Raw genomic sequence first — 8879 nt, 5'->3', positions numbered from 1 at the left:
TGTTGTTTTTCCTTCTTTATTCAGGTGAACCTTAAAGTATTAGTTCACCCTCATATGTTAGTTTGATAGAATAGCCTGGCAACCTCTAAGGGACAAGCAGTACATTTATAACAGGTAGGTGACAGATAGATTTAAAACTACACATTGTTATGTTATACTGAGAGTTTTTAAAAAAAATATAGAATCTAACAATCACTTCAATTAAATTCAATCAGATTGCCTCAAGGCGCTTTATATTGTAAGGTAAAGACCCTACAATAATACAAAGAAAACAGAGAAACACTCAACAATCATGTGACCCCCTGTGAGCAAGTGCACTGGCGACAGTGGGAACGAAAAACTCCCTTTTAACAGGAAGAAACCTCCAGCAGAACCAGGCCGAGGGAGGGGCAGCCGTCAGCAGTGACTAGATGGGGATGAGCAGATGAAGGTAGGACAAAGACATAGTGTGGAAGAGAACCAGAGATTAATAATAACTAATAATATGTCTTTTTTTAATATCCCCAAATCTCTTTTACACCTGCAATCACTTTTTTTAACCTTAGGGCAGTCATTAAGCATCTAAGGATATGACTGGCTTAGTCCAGTGTGTGGCTTAGTCAGAGTTGATCTCCACCAACTCTGAGAAAAATATCTGGCTATTAATTGCACCCTTATGATCACCACTGGCTGCTATCTTTGTCTGATATTTGGCTATGAGCAGGCAGCATACAGCTGATTTTTAAAGCTTTTTTTTTCATGCATAAGAACTAAATGCTGCTGTTGAAACCAAGCCTAGAGAGCAATTCATCTAAACCCACCAATAAATCTGAAAAGCTCTGTAGTACTGAGGAGAACATTAACAACACCGTGAACATCCAAAATATTTCAATTTCCACTAGAGCTCTGCTGTTGTAAGACTCTATGAATGAACAGAGATTAGGCTGGGAAAGTGAATTTCTGGAGGAAAAGAAGAGAACACAGAGTTGCTGGCAAGTTTGGGAATTAATCTGCCCAAGCTGCCACAAACAGAACTGATGCTTGTTGGCACAACAAATCCCAATCAGGGAACTTACTGACCGGTTTTGGCTGCAAGACACAGACTGGAAAAACACTCCAGAAACTGCAAGTTCACCACACTTTTTTTGTTCTTTTATATTATTCCACCTTGAAATAACACATTGTTTTAAAAGAAATCACTGCTATACACTTAGTGCGATGTGCTATTTTAAATGCAAACAATCATGCCATGATGCCGTCACCCTCTTTCTTTAAGAGCATTAATTCAAGATAACATTGTGTTATGATCCACAATGATCCAACTTCTTGTTGCGTTCAATACACGCCTAGACTAGGAACGTAACAATTGCATAGAGGTTGCATAGAGAAGCATACTGTGAACTAAAAGCCAAACGGGCTCTAAATTATGTAGGCACTGTAAAAACAAAATTAAAAAAAATAATAATAAAAGAAGCCTCACTTCTATTAATTCAATGACAAGATGGACAATTTGGCTAAGACCTCAAGGACATGAAGCTAGAGAGGGAAAAGTCACTTGAGCCAATGACCAGATTTAGAAACAAAGCGTGCCAGGTTTTGACTTAGGCTTGTACAATAATTATTTCTCCTGCAGAGCAGAAAAAACCCCAACCATCTCTCTCAGGAACTATTGTCTCATATCAGTACTGTGTGTTCCTCTGCCCATTATAACGTATCAGCAAAGATGCCCTCATTTTCCCATTCAGTGAGTTAGCCTATGCGAGTGTGTTTAATAGCAGCATGCATTGTCATTGCTGTTTATCAGATTGGACTGGTATTATCTGTATCTGCTTGTCTTTTTTAGCACTGCCTCAGTTGTCGCTAAGATGTGAGAGTGACTGCTTTTCTGAGAGTGGCACATCTTCCCTTGGCTAAATTAGCTGAACCAGACACATATTTTTGCTTGTGTTCAAGTGGGCTTGTGCGCACGTGTTTACATGTGTATGATCTTTTTAGTGTGTGCCAGCATCCTCTATTATCCTGTTTGTGAGCTCACCCTCAGATGGCACTTTCCATCACTTGCACTGTTCAGCTGGACCAAGGGAACACTGAGCGGAGGCCAAACCCACTGCAATCGTCGGTAATGTGTGGACTGGCACAGACCTTTACAGGGTTTGACTGGTAAGTGCTTTCAGATGCCTGATACCCATGTCAATTTTTAGACTGCGACTGCCAGACTTTTTGCGCTGACACACAATAAACTTGGATTGACTTTTTGTACTCCAAAAGCTCTCCTGAAATACAAGGATTCATGGCCAAGATGTGAAACAGCTTTTGGAGCATCACAGGACACTTAGACATGCCAGTAAAAGCCAGATTAATGAGACCAGACACTCATGTGGGTTCTGCAGCTCCATAAGGGAGAATGACACAGGTTTCAATAAAACCTCCCACATGGTTACTAGGAGTTAGCACCAATAGCCAAATGTTACTTAAAGAATACACTTTTGCTTATAGTGGTTAAGCTGCATTCAAAGACCAGTGTGACCCAGACAAATGCTGCACACACAGTTCCCTACATCCAGAGTGAGCTTTGGTACTGTTATGGGATAAAATGTTCAGAACAACCTTTCTCACAACTGGCAATGAGAAACTGGCTTAGCTTGGAGAATTTCCACTGTTTATGTTTGGAGCCCAGTCTTATGTATTAAAAAAATGTTTTCAGCTAAAGCAGCATGCCTCTAGGGATGACGGATGGCAGTGACAGTTGGTCCACTACTTTAGTCCAGACTGAGATATCTGGACCACGTTAGAGTTGGCAGTGCATTTTGTGTGAACATGATGTAAGAAATAATGACATTAAAATGTCTCAGAAAGCTGAAAGATGTAACAGATGCTACCTTGTTACTGGTGACAATAATGATGATGCTGAAGGACTAAAGTTTTCCTCCTCAGCCAACCACTCCGACCTGCAGACCCCCTTTGCTGGATCCCAGATGACTGCCAGGTTTGCCTGAGTACGTAGTTTATTAATTCAGTGGCAGCTGATGTTATTTATTTACCAGCTCGTGTTCCAAATATGGAGTAGTTGGAATATTTTCCACTAATTTCATTAAAATAGCATAGCAGTTGAGTCAAATTGAAAGCTAAGACAAGGCTCTGACGTATTCCTTTTCAGATTTAGAATATAATAGTTTGAGATGTCCTATTTCATTGATCTTAATGCTAGGTGTATGTTAGGTTGGTAGCATTAAGGTATGCTTGTAAAAGCTAATATAATCTACCAGCCATAAATCTAATCTTTATGAAGATTATATTTTGACTTTGGCCAGTATGCTTCAATATTATGTACAGTACAAAAGCATCAATTAATACTGTCAACAATAAAAGGAATGTACATTTTCCTAAATGTACAATTTAGGACTTACAATTGTTATTTTGGTGGTGTTATGTTGTTAATGGGAGGGTTTTAGCATGCTTCAAAGCACAACAGCTGATAGTGTTGACAACCCTGCTGTTACAGTGTTTGAACAACTTCCACTTCCTGTTTAAACTGGGGTATTTATGGATTAGTTTACTGCCTGGTGACTTAAAAAAATGCTTAGTCCATCCATGGATATGATTTAAAACGCTCACCAAACAATGGTTACAAGTCTGAGCAAAAGAATGCAAATAATGGTCAGTTCACCAAACACGTAAAAAACAATTAAAATACTCTCATCAGCCAAATACTGTACCAAATATCTAAACACAAAAATGTGATACCATCAAAATAAAATGCTTCATGAATCTTTTATTGTCACTGAGTTTTACTGAGATTGTGCCAGAGTGATGGTGATTCAGCTTGCTGGTCATTTTTAAAGCTTGTGGTGGTGGTGTTGATGTGTAAGGTGTTCCTGAGAATGAAGGCTGCTAGAGAAAAGAAATCTCCTGAACATTGCACATTATATTCAGAGCTAAAATCCTTGAGACACACACATATTTGTGATAATGACTAAAAGCTCTTTCAGCGGTTGAATGGGGCACTTTTGGCTAGAACCTGCCTCCACTTCTTCTTTACAAATTCTGTTGGATCTTGAGGCAAAAGTGTGGAACCTGTCAGTATATTTGGGAAGATTGTTGTCATTAAAAATTTAAAAAAGAATATGCTTCTATCAGATTTTCTCTATGTGTGTGTATGTCTATATGTCAATATTCCCACAGCTTAAGTATCGCTACTAAAAAAAGGGAGGTTAATAAACCAGTATCTGAAAGCAGTAACACAATGCAGAAACCAACCAAGGTGACTAAGCAGTGAAAACCTCCATTTTCCAACAAAGAGTGCAATTTAACTAACATAACTGAACTGCAGTTTTATATTTTTTTATGCTTATTATTTAAGGTCTTTTTAAGCAGTTGTAGCAACAGAAAGCAGAAGCTTATGAAGCAGAAAAGGTTGTTAGCCTGTAACTTATGTTCACCACAAATGTGTGTATAAAACATTGTACCAGGGAAATGCTTGTAGATACATCTCTTAAATTTCAATCTCTTTAATCCAGTTTTGCAATCACTTCGAAGCAGCATCTGCCATTTGAGAAAAAACAATCTTAAACATCTTCAGCATTACTGTGCTAAATAGGACAACATGTTTAAGGGCCTGTGATCAACTGATACAGGAACATTTTCCATCTGTTTCTACATCAACTTGTCGTGACACTTGTCTACTTCCTGTTGAGGCAAGGCACCAGCGATACTGCCATAGAGACTGGTTGGAGACCCCCTGGTAACCAGTGGTCACTAGAGAAAATTTTGTATTCCCCATTGGCAAACACTTGGCTGTAGCTGGGCTTATTTTGTGTAAACATACCCAGCTGTCAAAAACAGCTTGTTTGGCTCCAAGGTAGAAATGCCCTGTGAAGGCACAGTAGACATGTATTAACATGGGTACTCTGACTGATCCGTGGCTACGCAGCCTCATGCACAGCAGGGTACAATATACTTTGTGTTGTGACAGTTTACTCCCACAACTAGTTTAAATTTCCTTTGAATTGTGCTACAATGCCGCTTCTGTCAGAGCATGCAGGATGCCAGATGTAAGACTGAAACAACTTTGTTAGGCTATTTGTTGCAGCCTCTCCACAGTGATTAGAGGGCTTGGTGATTCGGAAGATGGAAAATATGAGAACATTTATTGTGAATTGGGTCGATTTTTCAAATTAAAAGGTGGTTTAGAATAACACCGCGCTTGTTATTGTTTAAGAATCTTGAAACATGAGTGTCAAAATCATTCCCATAATATTCTCAGGCAATAATATAATACGACTGTTCTTATTTATCGCTGCCCCTGCCAGCCCTAATTGTGCCTGTTTACTGTAAACTCGAGGGCAGGAAATCATTAGGTAATGATTGTGTCGTGATGACATTAAAGAAGCCGTGCCATCCATCTGTCTCTCTTAAATGACTAATAGCTGATGGTGGAGAATAGAGTATTGGCATGTTATACAAGTGTGACCCGAGGTTGTTTCGCACTGTCTACCTTCACTACAGTTCCCACGCTGCGCACAGAACATTTGGTTCAATTTATTTGTGTTGCTCTTGATATTCAATTGTGTAGGTGGTGAAATAGCTGATTTGTTTTGGAAATAATGGACTGCAGTTCAGTAAAGCAGGAAAAATTATATTTGAACGCTCTTTTACCAAGTGCTCCTTCATCCTTAAACCTCCAATTTATTGCTCTTGTAGTGGAAGAGCACTGCATCTCGTCGAAAGCAGGCAGTGGGAGTATTCAAGCGTGCATAAAGAAAAAGAAAAAAATAACTTTAAGTTCAGAGAACAGATGTTTCTCTGGCTGTTTTTTTTCTCTTTTTTTTTTTTAATCAAAAGATATGTTAGATAGGATACGCGACACACTCTGATGATTCAAATGAGCTGTAATCACCAGTGGATCTATGTTGTGACACAGCAAAGGTTTATATCTCTGCAGGGGTGCCATCAAATCTGGAGTATCTTCTACTGATCTTTGCCTGAAGTATCTCTGAAACCCAAGGAGCGAGTGTGATATCAACACTAAACTGAAAGCGACAGCAAACAACAATAACGTAAGCTTTTGCAAAGCCACTAAAAATTTGACTTGGTTACACTCAAAAACCAAAAAGTAACCTCACAACTGGTGATTTTAAAGAATCCTCTTTAGTTGAATTCCATGAATAAATTATTAGATTTTATTTTTTTATTGAGTCATTGGTGTTATTTCAACAAAAAACTGTGCACTAAAAAAAAGTTTTTTGAATTACTTTAAAAAGTTATATCAAGAGGTTTCAGGCGACTGTGTTACGTAACTCCTAAGAAACTGGTTGTGTTTTATTCAAATATGTTGAACTGACTCAATGCCATTGAGATACAGCCAAAACACTGTATTATGTTGAAATAATGAAAATTACTAAAATAAACTGTTTCTTGGGAGTTACTTAACACAGCTGTGTGAAACCACTTGGCATAACTTTTTTTAAGTAAATCAAAAAAGAGAAAACAACAACAAACAAAAAAAATTGGAGTGTATATCTGTTACAACAGTGCAAATTTGAAACCTTTGTCCCTACGCTGCAAACATTATGTTCTTATCATAAGCTTTTTTTTCCTTAATTTGAAGACATGAAAGTCTACTGGACTGATCATAGCACAGAAAATTGGAACAGGTGTTAAGCAAAGCCAGAGATGAGTCATGTATTTGAAGAACAAGTTGCATCTTATTCTAAGAAAGAAAGAATAAATGCACCATCCAATGCATGTGCTCTAATTTGGCTTTTTTTTTCTTTCAAACAAGGCCGCGTTTTACATGCAAACTTTTTCCCCATTCTAGTAATTTTACTACAAATGTGAGCAGATAAGATTGCAGGAATACAAGAATACACTAAATGTGGCCATTTGGATTTAAAAAAATCTTCCGCTTCTGTTTTTGTGATTCCTAATGACCAAAAATGTGCTATTGTACTAAATAGTTTGGCTACATGTGCCATTTGAGACAGTTTTTCAGTTTTTCCTACCTTCTTGCTTTAAATATGTGCAACAATATACAAACACGTTGCGTGGCCACAAAAACAACAATGAATAAAACATAAGTTTCCCAGTGAGAAGGCCATACTGATGTAACCTCCGCTTATTCTGAGCTTTAGATATCCCATCGTGACTAAATAAATGGCAGACAACATACCAGTTCTACAGTCCTTCAGGATACCTGCACAGTTTGTGTGTCAAATCTGTTGACCTTGTTACATAACCTTCATGATGACATAAAGAATAAGTAAAATAGGTTGTACAATAGTAGGCGTAGACAAGCAAGCACTGGGATGTTGTGGTGTTTTTAAAGTGTGGCAAGCTTGTAAAAATTGCCAGTGTTATTTTTTTTTAATGGATATCTGCTTTCCATAAAAAAAAGATAAAACACTAGACAATGCAGTAGATACTATATTAAATTCAGTGATGACTCAGTGAATAAAATGATTGAATAATCAACCACTCAAAATATTAATTATTCAGAAACGTTATTCTGTTTAACTTGCCGTGTATGATCGTTAACAAGCAAGACAGCATTAAAAGTGGCAGGTTTTGCAGTTCAAGACAGCAATAGGCAGACACACATGACTAAAGCATGATGAGGGTTCATTAAATTTCCAGTTAACCTTCACACTGATAAGATGGCAAAAAAGTCACTGCTAATTAAAAACAACAACTGTGATTGTAATTTCTCTATTGAGAGCTCCTTATAAAGTCTCTTTATAATGCGGAATAAAAATAGGAGCCTGAGCTGGTGTGAATATGAAGCTTTAGTTATTGAAAGCAGATAAAAAAAGATGATGGAAGATTAGGTTTTGAGATAGACAACAGCAAAAGACGCAAAATATGGACTTCCTGAGCCTCCGCTTGCAGGTACCTGAAACTGGACTCCTACATTTTCCCTAGAAATTGATTTAATTATAAAGCAGTTTATTGGTGTTTACCCTTAAGAGCAGCCTGCCCAAATGTAAATAGTTCATGCACTCTGCTTGCATATGAAAGCACAGAATTACCAGCTTATATCATTAAACCCTAATGAAATGGTCACATATGTGCATGTAGATGTAATGGTAAAGAAAATGTTGCCCATATGTTTTTTTATTTTTATTTTTTTTTACAAACCATGTATATGCACAAATCTGTGGTTTACTATCCAGGATTACTCAATATTTTCTTGTGTGAAATTTTTCACATTGTGTAATATGGACAAATACCGAATCCCCAAATAGTAAAACATATATTTTAAATAAATGCATATAAAGCATATTAAAACAATGACTAAAAGGGATTTGACTGAAAACAACATTTAATACCGTTAGTTCCCTTACTGCTTGTCTCATCTTTCAAATATGTTAAATAACCATAACATTTATTCAGTTTTCATCCTTGGATTTCATCGCTTTCACTCTCACTTCTTTGTAAGACCTAGGTTATGGAGGTTTGTCCAATTATTGCACCGAGTCTCTGATCTTGGTTTGACAGATCAGGCGGTTCTTGTCCTCAACCTGCTTCCTTCCTCGGCGACAGTTCTTGCCTTAGGGGACACAACATTCAACACCTTAATTATTGCAGCCTGAGCCTTTGATTGCAAAGGCTCAGGCTGCAATAACTGAAACTGGAATGGCTCATGAACACGTTTCGCTGATTGATAATTTTGTGTACGCACTTGTTTTAAGAATATTTGAGTGCACAAATTAGTGAATCAACCCTGCATTTTTGAACATCTAAGCTGAACACTTTGAAATGGATCGCTAAGTTAAGGTTTGGGGTTTTTTTTTAGTTCTCTACCTGGGACGAGATCCTCATTTTAGGTTTGACAGCATTTCTAGTAGATAATGGCAGATGTCTTGAGCATGAATTGAGGCTGCGGTTTTGAGAACGCCTCAGAG

This window comes from Oreochromis niloticus, linkage group LG16 (genome assembly GCF_001858045.2).
Source record: "Oreochromis niloticus isolate F11D_XX linkage group LG16, O_niloticus_UMD_NMBU, whole genome shotgun sequence".
In the NCBI taxonomy this organism is placed as follows: Eukaryota; Metazoa; Chordata; class Actinopteri; order Cichliformes; family Cichlidae; genus Oreochromis; species Oreochromis niloticus.
The sequence above is the reverse complement of the archived record's forward strand: the minus strand, read 5'-3'. Positions refer to the sequence as shown.